At 39.2% G+C, this 11,442-nt stretch overlaps 1 non-coding gene across 1 annotated transcript; it reads right to left on the reverse strand.

The window, feature by feature from the left end:
• Nucleotides 1-7,148: 7,148 nt before the first annotated feature.
• On the reverse strand, nucleotides 7,149-7,255 carry LOC148548703 (small nucleolar RNA R71). The gene has a single exon (XR_015897350.1). It is a non-coding gene; the product is annotated as a small nucleolar RNA R71 (small nucleolar RNA).
• Between the last annotated feature and the right edge of the window lie 4,187 nt (nucleotides 7,256-11,442).

The following is an 11,442-nucleotide window of genomic DNA, read 5'->3' on the forward strand; positions in this document are numbered from 1 at the left end:
TTTAATTGATTTACTGTTCATTTCTTTTAATATTCATTTATTTTGTCTTCATTTGTTTTTCTTTAGTCGAAACGTTCCACATATAATTCGACTACATTATTTTGTGGGTTCTATCTATTTTTCGAATGTGAAGTTTAATTGGTTAAATCACATACATTTGTCATTACTGATACGAATGTCAAGTAATTCTCAGGTCGAGCTCACCCTTTATTTTCCAGAGGAGTCGTATTTGCTCTCGGAACTGAGATCTTGATACAAGCTTGAGTCGACACCTCTGTCGAAATCATCAAAAATCAAGCGAAACAGTAATTTACTCTAATTTGATACTATTTCCGAAAGTAGTAATAATAATGATTGTTTAAAAATTATAGTTTAAGGGAAAAGGTTATTATTTGATATATAAGGTTTAATTATTCTCTTGTCCCAATAGATTTACTAAATTTATAACTATGTCTATTTGTTTTTTCAATTAAGTCTCTATACTACTTTTATTTTTGTAATTAGATTATTTTTGTGTCAAAATATTAAAATAACATAATATTTCTCTCAAAAAATATTAGGTTAAAGATTTAATTAGATTCTTAATTGCGAGTATCTTCAATTTGTAGAAAAATATTATGTTAACTCTAACATTTTTTATGCTGATACGGACTTAACACTACAAGAAAAATACCTATTTAGGTACACTTCAAAAGTGTAGCCAAAAGTGAAAAAAAAATGATTTCATAGGCTACGGTTATGCTTTCTGGGCTACGGTTACGCTTTTTGGGGTGATTCCTATTCGGCTGTTGCCTATTCTCAAAGGCTACGCTTTTCTACCACAAGGGCTACGCTTTTGGCGTTTTGGAATAGGGTGCGCTTTTCAAGTGATGCTGTCCAGAACCAAAGGCTACGCTTTTCAGCTTCCATTTTTGCCAGAATAGGCTACGCTTTTCAACGCTACTGCATCACCTGTAAAGCGTAGCCACATTGTATACCATGGGTACTTTTTATAAGTGTAGCCTTAGGTCCCTCATTTTTTTTGTATACTATAGCTACTGTATATAAGTGTAACCTTAGGTCTCGCTTTTTTTTTTATATATACTATAACTACTATATATAAGTGTAGCCTTAGGTTTCGTTTTTTTTTTCTGTATATATATATATATAATAATTATTAATACAACATAATAGTTAATAATATGATTACATGTATAATAATTCTGCATTTTTATTTAAATGAGTAGTTGAATATTATAAAATAAAAATAAATATAAAATTATACTAAACAATTTCTTTAAATAATAAAAATGATCTCTAACCAAATATATTTTATAATAATGATCCAAAAGTACTAGAATGAAGTTAATTGTAAAAATTCATACATCTCACACTAAAGTAAGCATAGCCATATCAAAATAACCATAATATCACTTAGAATTTACTACTAATGCTCTACAAAAATACATATCGTACATACATAAGTATCTTCTAATAAACGTCATTAGTCAACTGATGACAAGTCATTTTGTGCATGTTTTCTATGCTTTTTCATACAAAAAATTAATGATTAAGGCTTAAAAATTGAGTGTTTTAGTGCTTAAATAGTATATTGCTTTGATCTTTTGATTTGATAAACTTTGTAGGAAATAAGTGGAAAAAGAAGCAGAAAAGCATAAAACAAGCTCAAAAGAAGAATTTTGGACACACTTTGGAATTTGAGCACTAGTGCACGAAATTGTGATCTCAATGGCGCCAACAACTTGGTACGCACAATTGTAATCTCAACTATTTTTCACAACTTCGCACAACTAACCAGCAAGTGCACTGGGTCGTCCAAGTAATACCTTACGTGAGTAAGAGTCGATCCCACGGAGATTGTCGGCTTGAAGCAAGCTATGGTCATCCTTGTAAATCTCAGTCAGGTGGATTCAAATGGTTATAAGATTTTGATAATTAAAAGATAAATAACATATAAAATAAGATAGAAATACTTATGAAATTCATAGGTAGGAATTTCAGATAAGCGTCTGGAGATGCTTTGTTGCTTCAGAACCTCTGCTTTCCTATTGCCTTCTTCCAACCATGCGTTACCTCCTTCCATGGCAAGCTGTATGATCCTCTCGGATGAAAACAATTCCATATGCGCTGTCACCACACGGCTAATCATCTGTCAGTTTCCGCTAGCGTCGGAATAAGACCATTGTCTTTTTGCACACTGTCACTTGTGCCTCACATTCGCAGGTTTGAAGCTCGTCACAGTCATCCCTTCCTAGATCCTACTCGGAATACCACAGACAAGGTTTACACTTTCCGGATCCCAGGAATGGCTGCCAATAATTCTAGCCTATACCACGAAGGTTCTAATCTTAGATTAGAAACCCAATAGATATGCCCTCAAGCTATTGCAGATAGAACGAAAGTGGTTGTCAGGCACGCGTTCATAAGTGAGAATGATGATGAGTGTCACGGGTCATCACATTTATCAAGTTGAAGTGCGAGTGAATATCTTAGAGAAGAAGTAGGCGTGAATTGAAGGAAAAACAGTAGTAATTGCATTAATTCAAGAAGAACAGCAGAGCTCCACACCTTAATCTATGGGGTGTAGAAACTCCACCATAGAAAATACATAAGAACAAGGTCTAGATATGGCTGAATGGCCAGCCTCCCAAAGAGGGTTCAATGATTAAAAGAAAGATGATATATCCAAGATGAAAATACAATAGTAAAACGACCTATTTATAATGAACTAGTAGCCTAGGGTTTACAGAAATAAGTAAATAATGCAGAAATCCACTTTTGGGGCCCACTTGGTGTGTGCTTGGGCTGAGCATTGAAGCTTTTTCGTGCTTAGGCTGTTCTTGGAGTTAAATGCCAGCTTTGGTGCCAGTTTGGGCGTTTTACGCCAGAATTCCTTGGGCTGATTTTGAACGCCAGTTTGGGCCATCAAATATCGGGCAAAGTATGAACTATTATATATTGCCGGAAAGCCCAGAATGTCTACTTTTCAATGCAATTGAGAGCACGCAAATTGGGCTTCTTTAGCTCTAGAAAATCTACTTTGAGTGCAGGGAGGTCAGAATCCAACAGCATCTGCAGTCCTTTTTCAGCCTCTGAATCAGATTTTTGCTCAGGTCCCTCAATTTCAGCCAAAAAATACCTGAAATCACAGAAAAACACAAACTCATAGTAAAGTCCAAAAATGTAATTTTTATTTAAAAACTAATAAAAATATAATAAAAAGTAATAAAGATATACTAAAAACTATGTAAAAACAATGCCAAAAAGCATATAAATTATCCGCTCATCACAACACCAAACTTAAATTGTTGCTTATCCCCAAGCAACTAAAAACAAAATAGGATAAAAAGAAGAGAATATACAATAAATTCCAAAAACATCTATGAAGATCAGTCTTAATTAGATGAGCAGGGCTATTAGCTTTTTGCTTCTGAACAGTTTTGGCATCTCACTTTTATCCTTTGAAGTTCAGAATGATTGTCATCTATAGGAACTCAAAATTCAGATAGTGCTATTGATTCTCCTAGTTCAGTATGTTGATTCTTGAACACAGCTACTTATTGAGTCTTGGCCATGGCCCTAAGCATTTTCTTTTCCAGTATTACCACCGGATACATAAATGCCACAGACACATAACTGGGTGAACCCCAGTTAGAGGTGTCCGGATCTCTTAAGCACACTCTTTTTGCTTTGGACCACGACTTTAACCACTCAGTCTCAAGCTTTTCACTTGACACCTTCACGCCACAAGCACATGGTTAGGGACAGCTTGGTTTAGCCGCTTAGGCCAGGATTTTATTCCTGTGGGCCCTCCTATCCATTAATTCTCAAAGCCTTGGATCCTTTTTCTACCCTTTCCTTTTGGTTTAAAGGGTTACTGGCTTTTTCTGCTTGCTTTTTCTTTTTCTTTTTTTTCTCTCCCCTTTTTTTCGCATAAAATTTTTTCTTTTTTTTTCTGCAAGCTTTTCACTGCTTTTTCTTGCATCAAGAATCAATTTTATGATTTTTCAGATTATTGATGCCAGGGCATTTTGGCCAGTTTCATTGACTTTTTCTTTACTGTTTTAGGGTAGTTTCATGCATTTTCTTAGGAAATAAGCGAGTTTTAGGTAGAATTTCACTTACATCTTGATTCAAGCAAACATTGTGCACTTTACATGATTTCATGAGAATTATGCATGAATTAAATGACAAATTGGATGATGCATGTCTCATGACTTGGATTAGAACTTTGATGCACTCTACTGCTTGATTTCAGGACAAAGGAAGCAAGGAAGAACCATGTTAACAGCCACATTAGTCTAACTAACGTGGAAAGGGAGCTAGCTTGCAACGTTAATGAGAAAAGTAATCGCCAATAACGTCTTCGAAGCCATCATAGCCCACGTTAAGAGTCACGCTAACTAAGTTAACGTGAACTCTAACGTGGAAGAAGAAAATGAAGCCAACGTTAGTGAAACTCACCTTTGTCACTAACGTTGGACCAAGCTCATATTAGCCACGTTAAGAGCTATGTTAACTCAATTAACGTGGACTCTAACGTGGGGAAGCAAAAGAATGGCCAACGTTAGTGACACTCACCTTTGTCACTAATGTTGGACTAAGCCACTTTGAGCTACGTTAGTTGCCACGTTAACTTAGTTAACGTGGACTCTAACGTGGAAGGAGCAAAGAATCTCCAACGTTAGTGACACCCACCTTTGTCACTAACGTTGAAATGAGCCACTATGAGCAACGTTAACTCCCACGTTAACTTAGTTAGCGTGGAAGCTAACGTGGAAGAAGAATGATAAGCCAACGTTAATGACACTCACCTTTGTCACTAACGTTGAAGATGGCTATCACTACCACGCTAGAAGCCATGTTAACCTAGTTAACGTGAACTCTAACGTGGGAAGTAAGGGTTTTTTAGAATGTTAGTGACAAAGGTAAGTGTCACTAACGTTCTCGAAGATTTGGCAAGCCTACGTTAAAGGTCACGTTAGCCACACTAACGTGAACTCTAACGTAGGGGGAAGGGAGGACTCTCAACGTTATTGGAAAAGATAAGTCCCAATAACGTGTGCGAAGGACCAAGAGGCAATGTTAGTGGTCACGTTGGTGCCACTAACGTTGAAGTTAACGTAGATCATCCCTGGGTTAGGAACGTTAGTGAAAAAGGTGATTGTCACTAACGTTCTCAAACCCACACTTTCACTTAACGTTAACGCCACTAACGTCCTAAGCTAAAGTCCCTGCCTGCTTCACACTTTCTCTCTGCAAGTAAAGCTAAGCCCACTGAAGAGGATAACTGCTTCAAATTCAAGATCCAAAGGCCCATATCCAAGACTTGAAGAACCAACTAGAAGATTAGAAGAGTAGTATATATAGAGAGAACTTTGAACTAGAAGGGAGCTTTTTGGGCATTATTAGAATTACTCTCTGTATTTTACTTTCTCTGCACTTCTAGTTTAACTTTCAGAATGTACTCTCCATCTATGCTTTATTTTCCCAGAGCTATGAACAACTAAACCCCTTTCATTGGGTTAGGGAGCTCTGTTGTAATTTGATGGATCAATAATAGTTTTCATTATTCTTCTTCTTTCTTTTCTCTTGATTTTACTAGAAAGCTTTCAATCTTCATCCAATTGAGTAGTTATTTTGGAAAAGAAGCTATTCATACTTGGATCTCTTCTGAACCTTGGAAAAGGGATGAAGAGATCATGCTAGAAATGCTTTCTCATGTTGGACCAAATTGGGGTTTGGGCGGATATGGTGACATATAATTCTCCCAATACTTTGATTTGGAAATACATGTGGTATAATCAGTGACCACACTTCATCTCTTCTCATGAGCAATTAGACCAAGGAATTGGCTATTGATCTGATTCGAGAGATTGAATTACCAAGGAATTAGAATTCAATCACTTAAGATTGCCAAGGAGATCAATGAATGCATTGATTGAGGAAGAGATGAAAATGAACTTGATCCAGAGAATGCAACATCTCCTAAGCCCAATGAATTCCCCATTTCTGATCTTACCCATTCTCTTTACTTTATGCCATTTACTTTCATGCTAAACTTCCTTTCCCCAATTAAGATTCTGCAATTTACTTCCCGTCATTTATTTTCTGCTATTTACTTTCCCGCCATTTAATTTCCTGCAATTCTCAACTCACTTTCTGCTTAGCTCAACTAGAACATTCTTCCAATTAAAGTTGCTTGACCAATCAATCCCCGTGGGATTCGACCTCACTCTACTGTGAGTTTTTACTTGACGACTATTCGGTATACTTTCCGAAGGAAATTTGTTGAGAGACAAGTTTCCGTGCATCAAGTTTATGGCGCCGTTGCCGGGGATTGATTTTGTATCAATAATGATTAAATTGGTGGATAACTAGATTGAGCATTTGTTTTTATTTTGTCTGATTTAAGTTCATTTGACTAATTTACTTTCTGTTCAGTTATTTTCAGTCCACTAACCCACTAACTGTTTGATATATTGCATCTCTCACACTAACAGCAATTCTAACAGAAATACTTTTTGTATCTATTTCCTTGCTTGTGCCTTGTTGGTTGTATGACAAGGAGAAGAAGCAGGGCTTTAACTTCCTTTGGTTCTGAACCTGAGAGGACCTTCCTTAGATTAAGGAGGGAAGCAAGAGGAAAACGAGTAGTTGGTGCGGAGGAAGAAGAGGAGTATTTTAAACCAAACATGGATAAAAATATGGAGAATCATCATGAAGAAGAGGCTCGCAACCATGGCAGAGAAGGTCTAGCAAATCATGCTGGGCAAGAGAGAAGAGTTCTGGGTTCTTACATCAACCCAAACCCAGAAAACTGTGGGAGTAGCATCCAAAGGCTAGCCATACATGCCAACAACTTTGAACTAAAGTCACAGCTCATCACCCTTATTCAGAACAATTGTTCATTTGGAGGAAGTGTCAAAGAAGACCCCAATCAACATCTAACCACCATCCTGAGGATATGCGATACTGTGAAGTCTAATGGTGTTTATCCTAACACCTATAGACTACTTCTGTTTCCCTTCTCGCTCAAGGACAAAGCATCTAAATGGCTAGAATCCTTTCCAAAGGAGAGTTTAGTAACCTGGGAAGATGTGATGAACAAATTCTTGGCAAGATTCTATCCTCCTCAACGGATCAACAGGTTGAGAGCTGAGGTACAAACATTCAGGCAGCAGGATGGTGAGACTCTATATGAAGCATGGGAGAGGTTTAAGGACCTAACAAGAAGATGCCCGCCAGATATGTTCAATGAATGGGTGCAGCTACACATTTTCTATGAAGGCCTCTCCTATGAATCAAAGAAGGCAGTAGACCACTCATCTGGGGGATCTCTGAACAAAAAGAAGACCATTGAGGAGGCCATAGATTTCATTGAGACTGTAGCAGAGAATGACTACTTCTATGCTTCTGAAAGAGGCAACACTAGAGGAGTGATGGAGCTAAACAATGTGGATGCACTGCTGGCCCAAAACAAGCTTATTACCAAGTAGCTGGCTGACCTCACCAAGAAGATGGAGAGGAACCAAGTAGCAGCAATCACCACCTCATCAACAACCCAAGAGGAGGTGAATGTAGAGGCAGAAGGTGAGCATGAACAAGCCAACTACATTGGAAACTCACCCAGGCAGACCCATGATCCATACTCCAAGACCTACAACCCTGGTTGGAGGAATCACCCAAACTTTGGGTGGGGAAATCAACAAGATCAAGGCCAAGATCAGAGACGTCACAACCCCAACAACCATGCAGCTCACCAACATTCCACACAGAGATCATATCAACACCACCCTAACAACACCTTTCTACATCCATACCAAAACCAAGATAACCCTTCTCATCCATCCAATCTCAACCCACCATTATCTGATGACAGACTCTCAAGGATTGAGACTCTACTTGAAGGCATATGCAAGGAGATTCAAGATAACAAGGTGTTCAAGGAGGAGGTGCGAGCCAATATCAAGAATCAGGGAGACACCATAAAGAGGCTGGAATTTCAAGTGGGATACCTCTTCGAGCAGATTCCCAAACCTACAGACAGCTTCCCAAGTGACACAGAGAAAAACCCGAGAGGTGAAGCAAAGAAAGTAAGATGGGAATATTGCAAGATGGTCACTATAAGTGATAAGGAGACCGAGGACGAACCAAACAAACCATTAGAACAACCTGGAGATACATCAGCAAAGAAACAGGAAGAGGAGCACCAAGCACCCAAAATTTCACAGAAGGAGCTGATAAGACTCTATGCACCTTTTCCCCAATTACTTAATGGTGGTGTAGAGAAGAGAATATACTCAAGGTTTCTTGACATATTTGCATCTCTCCATGTAAACATACCATTCATCAAGGCCCTCCAACAAATGCCCTCATACATTAAGTATATGAAGGAGCTGCTGACTAGGAAAAGCTCACTCAAAGGAGGACAAATAATAATGACGAATAAGGAGTGCAGTGCTCTCATTCAACCAGAGCTGCCTACAAAAAGGAAAGACCCCGGGAGTTTTCACAACCCTGTGCCATAGGAGAAACAATGTTTGACAAAGGACTCTGTGATCTGGGAGCAAGTATCAACTTAATGCCTTTATCCCTTATGAAGAGGCTGCAAATCAATGAGCTGATGCCCACAGACGTAGTCATCAGGCTGGCTGACAAAACTCAAAAACAAGCAGTAGGAGTGGTTGAAAATGTGCTGGTGAAGGTTGGAAAATACTTCCTGCCCACAGACTTTGTCATATTGGACATGGAAGAGAGTCACCTCCACCCAATCATATTGGGAAGACCATTCCTAGCTACAGCCAGAGCACTTATAGATGTGGAGCGAGGGGAGCTAATTTTGAGGATCCATGATGAACAACTCACTTTCAATGTTTTCAAGCCCTCACAAGAAACAGATCAAGAGAACAAAGAACCAAGGAAAGATCACAGTGAGATACTGAAGGAAGAAAAAAGCATTGAAGCACAAGTTGTACACCCTGGAATTCTTTTGGGTGATGAACAAGAGAATCAGCAGCTGTCACAGCTAAGGGAAACTCAAGTGGAGCCAAAACCACCAGAAGCATATGAGACCAGCAACAAAATCTCCCTAGGAAAAGAGACCACAAAGAGCAGAATAACAGCAAAAAAAAAAAAGAAGAAAGTACCAAGGAGATGGAGGAATAAAAAGATCCCTACAGAAGATTTCTCTCCAAGGGATAAAGTGATCTCAGCTTACTTCCTAGATATCCCACCTCATCTCCCCACCATCCCATCTCAGTTACCTAAGGTTTTTACCATCAACAAAGTTCTCTCCCTAGAACATGTGGAGATCATTGATGAAGCCAATGGATATAGGTTTACTGCAAGAGGGGAAGATCTGAAGCATTACCAACCACCATGACAAAGGAAGAACGTCAAGCTAGTGACGCTAAAGAAGCGCTTCATGGGAGGCAACCCATGTTTTACATGCTTTTAAAAGTAGTTAATAAAGCAAGGTTCAGGGATTTCAACTCAACTTGACATGCACTTGAATGAATCCTTTTGTGCAACATATAGTGAGGAACAAGTTTGGTGTTCAAGGCACACTAAGAGAACATAAATGTAACCCATATCATGTCACTCTTAGGGGCCTTGAACAAATCTTTTACACCACATGGCACCAAAATAAGTTTGGTGTTGCCAATGTTGCATACATGGATGTCGAGTTAGTCAGTTGGTGTGCACTCATGAACAGCATTTAGTAGTTAGAAACAAAAACTTTAAAAAGTAGTTATTCTTTTAATTTTGCCACCACTTTCCACAAGTTTTCTTTTAATCACATTTCTTTTATTTTGTAGAAGAATTGATGGGACAGTTGAAGGGTTCGGCTACCACAAAAGGAAAGGACTGTACACGTGTCTCCAAGGGGATTGCATTGGGAATTGTTGCCATGCAACATTGGAAAAAGAACAAGCTTGGAAACTAAACCAACACCATCATAAAGTTAATGATCCTTGTGCTCATCCCATGCTAAACCCCATCCGTCCATCACACAACCACCCCATCAATCCACACCTTCTATATAAGTGGTTCTTAGTTCATAACCCTTCCACATTCCAATTCCCATTCCTTATGCTGCACACCTCCGGAACTCAAATCCATTCACTACACCCAATCTTAACCCAACTGAATCCCCTCATCTATCCATACCTTCTACCACCTTCACACATCAACTCCTACTCATGGCATCATCAAGCTCCAAGAGGCAAAAGAGGAAGGAACCGGTGGAGAGCATTCCTTTTGATGAGAGGAGATTCAAAACTGCATTCCATGAACTCGAATTTGAACGGATAAAGCTCAAGAAGATACTGCCTGAGTTAACATTCCAAATTGACGAGGATGAGTGCCCACAGATTCGAGAGAAGATTGAACAAAGGGGTTGGCAAAGGCTTACGAACCTAGAGGGGAAGATAAATGCAAACCTCATCAAAGAGTTCTATAGAAATGTGGTAAGAGAAGACAAAACCAAGGCCCCCACCTTCAAAAGTTACGTAAGAGGGAGAGAGGTGGATTTCAGCCTTAATGCTATAACAAGGACTCTTCAGTTGAAATCACCACATTTTGATGAGCCTAGTTATCATGCAAGAATAAGCAAGAGCCTTGACAATGATGAACTCACCAAAATCGTGACTGACATATGTGTTATAGCAGCTGACTGGGAGAGGTATGCGGATCAGAGACCCCGATTCATCAAGAGAGGAGACCTCAGCTCGGAAGCCAAGGGATGGTTTGAACTCGTGAGGAGGTCTATCCTCCCAGCCGCAAATAATTCTGAGGTCAACGATACTCGAGCCACCATGGTACATTGCTTAGTACAGGGTGGAGATATCAATGTGCATGAACTTATAGCTGAGGGGATTCAAGAGTCAGCTGAGAAGATTCGGGTGCCAGGCTTTGGTACCCCAGCACCATCCTCAGACTGTGTATGAAAGCCAAAGTAGTCTTCGAGGACAGCAATCCAGACTGGGTAAACTCTGGGAGGCTAATCACGCTTCAGCGTCTAACTTATACGATACCTGCTCAACAACAAAGAAGACCTCAAATAGGGAAGCGAAAGCCAAAATAAGGACCTCACCAAGAAGAGTCTCATCAGGAAGAACACCAACAAAGAGAATATTATGACCCAACCAACATAAACCTGAATCACATTCACGGAGCCATTGAGGAGCTAGCAAGGAGTTATATGGAAGGACAAGAACAACAACTGCACATTCAAGCTCAAAGGATGGATCGTCAAGAAGAGCTCCTTTCTAATTGGATGAATCAACAAGGAGAATAGCAAAAACAGCAAATGGAATACTATTCCCAGCTTACTCAAGCCATAAATCAAGTGACTGAAAGACAAGAGCGACAAGACAAGCGCCTTCAAGAACTCAATCAACGACAGCTAGCTCAGGCGAATGCATTCAATAAGTTCAG

Source organism: Arachis ipaensis, chromosome B8 (genome assembly GCF_059453495.1).
Source record: "Arachis ipaensis isolate K30076 ecotype BB chromosome B8, ASM5945349v1, whole genome shotgun sequence".
NCBI classification, from domain to species: Eukaryota; Viridiplantae; Streptophyta; class Magnoliopsida; order Fabales; family Fabaceae; genus Arachis; species Arachis ipaensis.